At 45.6% G+C, this 11,500-nt stretch overlaps 1 protein-coding gene across 9 annotated transcripts in view; it reads left to right on the top strand.

Annotated features, from left to right (window-relative positions):
- The first annotated feature begins 876 nt into the window (after positions 1–876).
- LOC140196160 (NAD kinase-like) overlaps positions 877–11,500 on the top strand; it is a 117,454-nt gene continuing 106,830 nt past the window's right edge. For 8 of the 9 annotated variants that reach the window (XR_011885638.1, XR_011885640.1, XR_011885637.1 and 5 more), the window contains exon 1: positions 946–1,095. The gene's annotated coding sequence lies outside the window, so the exon portion shown is untranslated. The other variant, XM_072254906.1, reaches the window with a different exon arrangement.

Here is an 11,500-nt window from a genome sequence, read left to right as displayed (position 1 = left end):
GGCGTATGGCCAAGTGGTTAAGGCGTCGGTCTAGTGATCTGAAGGTCGCTAGTTCGAGCTTCAGCTGAGGCAGCGTGTTGTGTCCTTGAGCAAGGCACTCAACCACACATTGCTCTGCGACGACACTGGTGCCAAACTGTATCAGCCTTAGTGCCCTTCCCTTGGACAACATCGGTGGAGTTTAGAGGGCAACTGCCGGTCTTCCATACAACATTGCCCAGGCCTGTGCCCTGGAAACCTTCCAAGGCGCAAATCCATGGTCTCATGAGACTAACGGATGCCTATAATGCTAAGTTAGTCAATTTCACGTCACCTGCCTGTGATAATAAACCTGATTCTGATTCTGATTCTGTTCTTGAGACAGCACTTGGCCTCCTTAATTCTTCCAGTAGCTTTTTCTCCAGGTCTTCCACCTAGCTCCGTTGACAATGGAAAACGTCAGGATAGCACTATATTGCAAATAAAAGCAAGGAGTTTTCTCTGGGTGGAGACGGTATAAATTTATAAATGCAATGTAAAGATTTGCTTTGTAATCCTAGCATACACTTTTGAGAAGGTCGACATCATTGCAAAAGAGATCTATAGCAAACTTACTCAACATGTCAGGCATCCTCTTCATAGATACTGCCTGACCTGCTAAGTACCACCGGAATTTTGCGTACGTTGGTTTGGATTTCCAGCATCTGCAGATTTTCTTTTGTTTGTGATCTGCAGATGATCTGTGTTTACGGAGTAAAATTCCTTCTTTGACAAGTTACACGGGGGAGGGGCCCTCACACCTCAGCCAATCAGAACACAGCACCGCTGTCAAGTGGACAGCTGCGCCTTTCCTGGCTCCCGATTGGATGGCCTGATGTGGGCCAATCGCTGGCGAATCGTGGGTGCGGTACTCGGGCGCCGCGGCCAATCGGCATCGACGTTGTTGTTACGGATGGGCAGGTAGGCTGGGTCTGGGGAAAGTCGGGTCGCTCTCGGGGCCTCGGCCTCGTGTGAAGTGCTGCAGCGGGGTTGGAGGTGGAGGTGAGGGCGCCGAGCTCCATGAGGGCCTTCATTTGGCTTCAGTCCCAGGGAATGACGCCTGGTTAATGTTCTATTGTAAGTTAAAACGTCTCAGTGGGTGTAACTCAATCTCCAGGCCAGGTCTTGCATTAAGCCCTGTGCTCACCTCCCCTCCGTCTTCTGCTGAACCCGACCCCGCTTTTTCTGCACCCTTTTATACCTTAACTCCTTTAGCCTCTGCCTTGAGTTAAGTTTCTCCCATGCGCCCTGGCCGGGCCAGGCAGGTCAGGTTGTAAAGTGAGGGAGATGAGGTGCAGGTTGCTTCAGGGCTTCTCCTTCCTACGCAGTCCAGAATTGAACATCGATTTCTCTAGCTCCTGGTGATTTCTATCCTCTCCCCAATCTCTTCCATTCCCCGTTCTAGTTCCTCTCTTACCCCTTCTTTCCTCCTCCCCTCCTTCCCTTTCTTCCATAGCCCACTGTCCACTGCTGCCTGATTCCTCCTTCAGCCCTTTACGTCGCTCACATATTCCCCCTCCCCTCACCTGGTTTCCCCTATCACCTACCATCTTGTACTCTTTTCCTTTCCCCTACACTCTGGCTTCTTCCCTCTGCCTTTCCAGCCCTGATGAAGGGACTTGGCCTGAAACGTCGGCTGTTCATTTCCCACCATAGATGCTACTTGGCCTGCTGAGTTCCTTCAGTGTTTTATGTCGTTGCCTTCTATTTTCCTTTCATCACGTGCACATCTAAGAGTCTATTAAGTGTCTTGAATTTATCTGCCTCCTACCACGACCCCCACGGCAGCGTGTTCCTAACACTAAGCACTCTCTGTCAAAAAAAAAATACCTCTTGACATTTCACCTAACCTTTCCTCCTCTCACCTTAAAAGAATGTCCTCTGGCATTGGGCATCACTGCCTTTTTTTTCCTGGAGACTGGGGGGGGGGGTGGGGATGTTAAGCTAATAAAATCAGGTTGACAGAATCTTCTCCCCAGGGTTGAAATGAGAGGACATGCATTTAAGGTGAGAGAGGGAAAGTTTGAAGGGGATGTGTGAGTTGTGTTTTTTTTACAAAGTTGTGAGTGATAGAATACTACAGCACAGAAACAGGCCCAGCTAGTCTATGCTGAACTATTATACTACCTAGTCCCATTGACCTGCACTTGGGTCATAGCCCTCCATACCTTAGTGCTTGGTATGGGCTGCCTGGGAATGGTGGTGGGAGCAGGTTTGACAGTGGTGTTGAAGCAGTTGTTGCATGGGTACATGAACGTGCAGGGAAGGGAGGAATGTTGTGCAGCAGAAGGGATTTAGTTTAACTTGGCATCATGGACAGCTGGAGGGCCTGTTTCTGCACTGTGCTGTTCTATGTCAGGCAGCATCTGGGATGGTGGAGGGAGGGTGGGATGTGTCTGATAAGGCAGCAATGGCAGTAGGCTATGTAAAGGTTATCTGCTTCAGCTCAGAACAAGCTGCTGGAATCGGTATCCCTGGTGTTAGGGTCTCAACCCAGAGTATTGACTGTTTCTTCCCCACCCCACAGCTGCTGCTCAGCCTGTTGAATTCTGCCCATCTGCCTTTTGCTCAAGATTCCAATGTCTGTGCATCTTCTGTCTTTACCTGTTTCTTCTTTTTGTTGTGAGGTGGAGTGGGATGATGTGAAGCACAGTCGGATCACGCACTTGCCTGCCAGATCTGTGTGATATCAGGGATTGTGAAAGATTTGCTGTGTTTTCTCTATAGAGTCATAGAGAAGAACAGCACAGAAATGGGTCCTTCAGCCCATCTAGTCCATGGCAAACCATTTAAACAGTCTACTCCCAATGACCTGCACCTGGACCGTAGCCTCCATATCCTGACAATCCATGTACCTATCCAAACTTCTCTTAAACATTGAAATCGAACTTGCGTGGACCATTTGTGCTAGAAGCTCATTCCACACTCTCACGGCCTTCTGAGTGAAGAAGTTTCCCCTCATGTTCCCCTTAAACTTTTCACTTTTCATCCTTAACCTATGACCTCGGGTTGTAGTCCCACCCTACCTGGTGGAAAAAAACCTGCTTGCATTTACCCTATCTATACCCCACATGGGGTGTCTAGGGAGGGGTAACACCTCTGGTGGGGGGAGGGGGTTGCCGTGCCCCTTTTTTAGGACAGCTCGTCCACCTTTGGTCCCCACCTGGCGCTTAGCTTTCACCTGTGGCTCCAAGTAGCTGTAGCACGCGCAGCAGCCACACCCCGGTAAACTCTCTTGGCAGATGGGTCAAACCAGGTGAGGGTAGCCAACGGGCCTTCAACCCTCGGTGAGGTAGGGGATCTGTGTGAAGTCTGGCCATAGCAGATTGAGCGGAAGAGACCATTTAATAGTCCCAACGATCAAGAAGGCAGGCCAGCAGGCGTGGTGGAGCGCTTAAGAACACGACAAGGCACTTAGACATCCTGGTCATTCACTGCAAGAGGTGGTGATCTCTTTAAACTCACCCAGCAGAAGGCAAAGGCAAACCACTGCTTAACCTGCCACGAACATGATTTCCCAATATGTCAGAGCGGCATGGAGGGAAATTGTCCGCCAAATGGAAATTCCAGATGTGACCTAACGACAATACCCCACGTAGTTTTGTCTAGCTCTATTAAATCTCGTCTTAATTTTCTACGTTCTGAAGAACGCAATCCTAACCTATTCAATCTTTCCTTATAGATCAGGTACTCCAGACCGAGCAACATCCTTGTAAATTTTCTCTGCACTCTTTCAACCTTGTTTACATCTTTTCTGTAGGTTGGTGATGAAAACTGCCCGCAATACTCCAATTTAGGTCTCACCAACTTCAATATAACATCCTACCTCTGTACTCAATACATTGATTTATGAAGGCTAATGTGCCAAAAACTTCCTTTATGACCCTATCCACTTGTGAAGCCACTTTCAATGAATTATGTATCCCAGATCCCTTTGTTCTACCACACTCCTCAAAACCTACTCTAGATGGTCATACCAAAGTACTGTACAAAACTTTGCCCTTGTCTGCATTAAATTCCATCTGCCATTTTTCCAGCTGATGCAGATCCCTCTGCGAGCCATGATAGCACTCCTCACTGGCCACTACACTCCTAATCTTGGTGTCATCCTCAAACTTGCTGATCCAGTTAACCATATTCATCCAGATCACTGATATCGATGACAAACTACAAAGGACCCAGCGGTGATCCATGTGGCACACCACTAGTCACGAGCCTCCAGTCAGAAAGAAAACCCTGTACCACTCTCTGACTTCTCCCACAAAGCCACTGTCTAATTCAATTTATGATCTCATCTTGAATGTCAAGATACTGAGCCTTCTTGACCAGCCTCCCATGTGGGACCTTGGCAAATGCTTTGCTAAAGTCCATGTAAACAACATCCACAGCCTTGCCATCATCCACTTTCCTGGTAACTTCCTCCGTAAGATTGGTTAGATATGACCTACCACACACAAAGGCATACTGACTATCCTTAATCAGTCCAGGTCTATCTAAATACTTATGTCCTGTCCCTTAGAATACCTTCCAATAACCTCTCCACAAACTGATGTCAGACTCACTGTCCTATAATTTCCTGGTTTCTGTTTAGAACCTTTTCTAAACTGCGAAACATCTTTGACTATTCTCCAATCCTTTGGTGCCTCCCCTATTGCTAAGGACGTTTTAAATATCTCTGCTGGAGCTCCAGCAATTTCTGCATTTGCCTCCTGTAGGGTCTGAGGGAAAACCTTGTCAGGCCCTGGGGATTTATCCACACTGATTTACTTCAGGGTAGCCAACACCACCTCCTCTGTATTCTGTACAGGGTCCAGGAAGTTTATCCAGCTTTGCTTCACATCTATCTTAAACCTCTTCTTTTCTCATCCAGTCTTACCTCTATCAACATGTACCATGATTTCTTGAAAATAGAAGTTAATCTGTATGTGCTGGAAGTCTGAAATTAGGGAAAAATCAAATTCTAAATTTAAAGTAAATGGAATTTGGAAGAACAGAAGCATCTTGGTTTCACGTTCATAGATCCCTCACAGTTGTGGCAAATGTTGATAGGGTGCTTAAGACAGCATATGACCTTCATTAGTTAGAGGATTGATTTCAAGAGCTGAGAGGTAATTTTGCAGTTTGGTGAATGGCTGGTTAGACCACGCTAGGGGTATTGTGTTCAGTTCTGTTTGCCTCATTATAGGAAGGATGTGGAAGCTTTAGAGAGGGTTCAGGGAATAGTTACCAGGATGCTGCCTGGATTAGAGAGTATATTTTATGAGGATAGGTTGGAGCGAAGGAGGATGAGAGGTGATTTGATGAAGGTGTACAAGAGAGTGGACAGCCAGACTTTGTCCCAGGTTAGAAAGGGCTAATAGATGGCCACAGTTTAAGGAAAGTATGGGGGAGGGATGTTAGAGGCAGGGTTTTGCAGAGAGTGGTGGGTGTACGGAACATGCTGCCAGGGGAGGTGGTAGATGCAGATACATTAGGAGCGCTTAGATAGGCACATGGGCAATAAAAAAAATGCTGGTGGATGTAGGAGGGAAGGATTAGATTGGAGTAGGTTAAAGGGTTGGCACAACGTCGTGGGCTGAAGGGAATATGCTCTGTGTCAAAACAAAATGCTGGAAACAGTTCCAAGTTAATCGGGTAGTATCTGTGGAAGGCAGAAGTGGGAAAATGTTTCCGGTAGAAGCAATTTCTTATGAAGGGCCTACGGTTCTGACGTGGAGGTGTTTACGTTAACTCTTTCAATTTCCACAAGCATGTGTCCCGATGTGGGGAAAACGAGATTAGTGGAATTGGGCTGAAAGGTTGCCAAGGATGTGATGGCTTGAAGGGCCTGTTTCTCTGCAGTACACTTCCTGTTGTTGCGTGACCTGCTGAGTGTTTCCAGCAAATTCTGCTCTTGTATATTATTTTTGCTTTAGACCAGGCTTTCCCAACCTTTTTTTATGCCACAGATCAATACCATTAAGCGAGGGGGCCGCAGACCCCCGGCTGGGAACCCCTGCTTTAGGCTATCGGTCAGGTTTTATCTGTGCATTCATTCTATTTGTCCGCAATCTTCAATGCCATCGAGATGAAGGGTCTCAACCCAAAACGGTAATGGCCATTTCCTTCCCCAAATCCTTGTGAACAATACATAAGAGAAGTTTCTCCACTATATCTAGGTGCATGTGACAATAATAAACCAATAAAAATAAGGTGCTGCTTAACTAGCTGTCCATTCAACAATGTGTCTTTTGCCCCAGATTCCAGCATCTGAAGGCTCTGCTTTCCCCTTCTCTGCCTTGCTAGTTAACTGCTTATCTATATGTCTTAAAAATGTAGCTATGTATTTGTCTCCAACACCTCTGACAGCATATTCCAGATATCAACCTCTGAATATGATTAAAACAAACATTTCCCTTGGCTCCCCTGTTGAACTTCTATTCATCTTAAACGTGCCCTTTCGCAAAGGCATACTTGTCCATTGTACAATAGACTTGGGTTTGACAGACCGTAAAATATAGGAGCAGAATTAGGCCATTTGGCCCATCAAGTGTGCTCCACCATTCCATCATTGCTGATTTATTATTCCTTTCAACCCCACTCTCCTGCTTTCTCCCCATAACCTTTGACGCCCTGATTAATCAGGAACCTATCAACCGCTATTTTAAATATACCCAATGATTTGGCCTCCACAGCCAGGACTCATCTCCCTCTGGCTAAACAAATTGCTCTTCATCTCTGTTCTAAAGTGATGTTCTTCTGTTCTGAGGCTGTGCCCTCTGGATTTAGACTCCCCCCACTATAGGAAATACTTCGTTTTTGATACCTGTACCATGGGAAAAGATACCAACTGTATGTCAATTTTGGTTTTATGTTTGTCTATGAAATGAATGAATTTCATGTCACGTGTATTCATGCCATTGCATATTATCTCTCCCATAATATGTCTGATAGCATGTGCACAAGAAATTTGCAGATGCTGGAAATCTTGAGCAACACACAAAATGGTGGAAGTTTCAGGTAAATTTAGGGCAGATGTCGGAGGAAGATTGTTTATACAAAGTGGGAAACATCTTGAATGCACTGTCAGGGGTGGTGGTAGAGGCTAATTCAATAGGGACATTTCAGGGACCCTGAGATAGGCACATGGATGGAAAAAAAATTGGAAGTTTGTGGGCTGTGGAGGAGGGAAAGGTTAAATTGATTGTGGAGGAGGTTAAGTGGTTGGCACAAGATCATGGGCCGGTCGGTGTGTACTGTTCTGTACTATTCTATGTTGTATGAACTCAACTGGTCTGAGTCTGGCTCTGTGGCTCAGAAGGGTAGGAAACTGAAGAGGGCGGCAGCAGCAATGGGTGACAGAAAGGCAATTTTGTGGACGTGAAAAAGAAACATAGAAGGTAGTTTGTCTCCCAGGTGCCAGAGTCTGTGATGTTTCTGACTGCGTTCACAATATTCTGAAAAGGGAGGAGGAGTAGCCAGAAGCTGTGGTACCTATTGGTACTGATGACATGCAGAAAAAGGGAGGAGGTCCTGAGAAAAGAATAGAAGCAGTTAGGAAGGAAGCTGAGAAGCAGGACCTAAGGGTAGTAATCTCGGGATTGCCACGCGACAGTGAGGATAGGAATAAAATGAGATGGCAGATAAATGTGTGGCTGAAGAATTGACACAAGGGGGAGGGATTCAGATTTCTGGATAATTGGGACCTCTGCTGGGGCAGGTGTGACCTGTACAAAAGGGACCTGTTGTACTTGAATTTGAGGGGGACCAAGATTCTCGTGGGTAGATTTATGAGAATTTTTGGGAGTGGTTTAAATAAGATGGCAGGGAAACGGGAGCCAGTAAGCTAGAACTGAGGATGAGCCAATAGGTTCACAATTAGATGATGAATATAATATGAATGTAAGGAAGGACAAGCAAATGATTGTGTACAAATGCAGACAACAAAGAGCTAAATTGTGCCACAGATGCAAAATTCAAAAGGGTGAAGAATGCAGGACTGAAGGTGCTATATTTAAATGTGCATAGTGTTTGGAATAAGGTGGACGAACTCATGGTACAGTTAGCAATTGGTCAGTATGATATTGTGGGCATCACTGAGTCGTGACTGAAAAAAGACCATAGTTGGGAGCTCGACATCAAAGGATATACTTTGTATCAACAGGGCAAGCAGGAAGTTATAGGCGGCGTTGTGGCTATGTTGGTACGAGGTGGAATTAAATCTTTAGAAAGAGAACATGGGATTGGAGAATGTTGAATCTTTGTGGGTGGAGTTAAGAAACTGCGAGGGTTTTTAAAAAAAACTATTATGGGAATCACATATAGGCCTCCACATAGTAGCCAAGATGTGGGGTTGAGATTGTAAAGGGAGCTGGAAAAGGCATGTAATAAGGATAATGTCACATTGTAATGGGGGACTTCAATATGCAAGAGATTGAGAAAATCAGGTTGGTGTCGGATCGCAAGAGAGGGGATTTGGTTGAATGCCTATGAGATGGCTTTTTAGCACAGCTTGTGCTTGAGCCTACCCTGGGAAAGGCTATCTTTGGGTGTTGTACAATAACCCAGATCTTATTAGGGAGCTTAACGCAAAGGAACCCTTAGGAGACAGTGTTCATAATATGATTGAGTTCATACTGCAGTTTGCGAGGGAGAAGCACAAGTCACATATATATGTATCACAATGGAATAAAAGGAATTACAGAGGCATGAGAGAGGAGCCTTCCCAAGTGGATTGGAGGAGGATAGTGGTGGGGATGACAGCAGAGCAGAGATGGCTGAAGTTTCTGGAAATAGTTCACAGTATGTCCCACAGAAGAGGTTGTTCTTAAATGGCAGGGGTAGGCAACCGTGGCTGACGTGGGAAGTTGAGGACTGCATAAAAGCCAAGGAAAGGGCATATCAGGTAGCAAAAGTAACGGGGAAGTTGGATGATTGGGAGCAACTAAAATCCAACAAAAGGCAACTAAAAAGCTATAATAAGGGAAAACATGAAATATGAGGACACACTAGCAATAATATAAAGCAGGATACTAATTTTTTTGTCATGTAAGAAGTAAAAGTGAAGTGAGAGTTGACATTGGACCACTGGAAAATGATGCTGGTGAGGTAATAATGGGGACAGAGAAATGGTAGATGAACGTAATGGATGCTTTGCATCAGTCTTCACCGTGGAAGATACTAGCAGTGTGCCGTAGGTCTGTGAGTGTCAGAGAGCAGGATTGAGTGCCATTGCTATTACAAAGGAAAAAGTGCTAGGCAAACTGAAAGGCCTTAAGGTGGATAAGTCACTTGGACTAGGTGGATGAATCCCAGAGTTCTGAGAGGGTTGCTGAAGAGATGACGAATGCATTGGTCATTGATCTTTCAAGAGTCACTTGATTGTGGCATGGTCCCGGATAACTGGAAGATTGCAAATGTCACTCCACTCTTTTTGAAGGGAGGAAGGCAAAAGAAAGGAAATAATGGGTCATTTAGCCTAGCCTCAGTGGTTGGGAAAGTGTTGAGGTCTATTATTAAGGATGAGGTTTCGGGGTACTTGGAGACTAATGATAAACTAAGTCAAAGTCAGCATGGTTTCTGTAAAAAGGAAATCTTGCCTGACAAATCTGTTAAGAGTTCTCCAAGGAAGGATCAAGCATGATGGACAAAGGAGAGGCTGTGTATGTCCTTTACTTGGATTTTCAGAAGGCAATTTGTAAAGTGCTGCACATGAGGCTGCATAACAAGATAAAATCCTGTGGCGGTACAGGAAAGATACTGGCATGGATAGCGGAATGGCTCTCAGGCAGGAGGCAGTGAGTGGGGGGAAAAAAAGGGGTCTTTTCTGGTTGGTTGCCAGTGACTAGTAGTGTTCCTGGGGACAGTGTTGGGATCGCTACTTTTCACATTCTGTCAATGATTTGGATAATGGAATTGACGGCTTTCTGGCAGAGATTGTGGATGATACAAAGATAGGTGGAGAGGTAGGTAGTGCTGAGGAAGCAACACAATCGTAGCAGGACTTGGACAAATTGGAAGAATGGGCAAAAATAGTGGCAGATGGAATACAGTGGTAATGTATGATAATGCATTTTGGAAAAAGGAACAATAGTGCGGACTATTATCTAAACGGGAGAAGGTTCAAACATCAGAGGTGCAGAGGCACTTTGGAGTTTCATGCAAGACTCCCAGAAGGTTTCTTTACAAGTTGAGTCTGTGGTAAAGAAGGCAAATGCAGTGTTGGCATTTATTTCAAGGGGAATAGAAAGTAAAAGCAAGGAGATAATGCTCAGCCTTTATAAGACGTTAGTCAGGCTGCACTTGGAGAACTGTCAATGGTCTTGGGCCCCATATCTCAGAAAGGATGTGTTGTCATTGAAGAGAGTCCAGAGGAGGTTCATGAGGATGATTCTAGGAAAGAAGGGATCAACATATGCTGAGTGTTTGGCAGCTTTGGGCCTGTACTCACCGGAATTTAGAAGAATGCGGTGGAGGTTGGGGGGAGGAGCTCACTGAAACGTACTGAATGTTGAAAGGTCTAGATAGGGTGGATGTGGAGAGGATGTTTCTTGTGGTGGAGGTATCCAGGACTAGAGGGCACAGCCTCAAAATTGAGGTTCTACCTCTTAGACTGAGGTAAGGATTTCTCTTTAGCCAGGTAGTAGTGAATCTGTGGAATGCTCTGCCACAAGACTGTGGTGGAGACCAAGTCCGGAAGTTCATAAGTTTCCTGATTGGTCAGGGCAGCCAAGGATATGGTGAGAAGGCAGGTGTATGGAGTTGAGTGGGATTCCGGATCAGCCGTGAATGAATGACGGAGCAGACTCAGACTGAATGACCTAATTCTGCTTCTATGTCTTGTGAACGTTTCATCTTCGTGACGAAGTGCCTTCGCCTGCAACGTTATCATTTCACTCCAAAGATGCTGCCTTGCTTGTTTTATGTATGAATTCTGACAGCACTATTTGTGCCTTGACTGTTTTGTGCACACTTGCCTTGCTCCTTATACCTGTTCATTGAAAAACTATGCTGCTTATGTCTTAACTTGCATCAAGACTCTTGGCAGTGTGGAGGATCAGAGAGATCTTGGGTCTGAGTCCAGAGGACGCTCAAAGCAGCTGCGCAGGTTGACTCTGTGGTTAAGAAGGTATACAGTGTATTGGCCTTCATCAATTGTGGAATTGAATTTAGGAGCCAAGTGGTAGTGTTGCACCTATATAGGATGCTGGTCAGACCCCACTTGGAGTTCTGTGCTCAGTTCTGGTCACTTCACTACAGGAAGGATGTGAAAACCATAGAAAGGGTGCAGAGGAGGTTTACAAGGATGTTGCCTGGATTGGGGAGCATGACTTATGAAAACAGGTTGAGTGAACTCGGCCTTTTCTCCTTGGAGCGACGGAGGATGAGAGGTGACCTGATAGAGGTGTATAAGATGATGAGAGGCATTGATCGTGTGGATAGTCAGAGGCTTTTTCCCAGAGCTGAAACGGCTGCCACAAGGGGGCACACAGTCCTGACGAAG

This window comes from Mobula birostris, chromosome 4, assembly GCF_030028105.1.
Source record: "Mobula birostris isolate sMobBir1 chromosome 4, sMobBir1.hap1, whole genome shotgun sequence".
Taxonomy (NCBI): Eukaryota; Metazoa; Chordata; class Chondrichthyes; order Myliobatiformes; family Myliobatidae; genus Mobula; species Mobula birostris.
The sequence above is the reverse complement of the archived record's forward strand: the minus strand, read 5'-3'. Positions and strand labels throughout refer to the sequence as shown.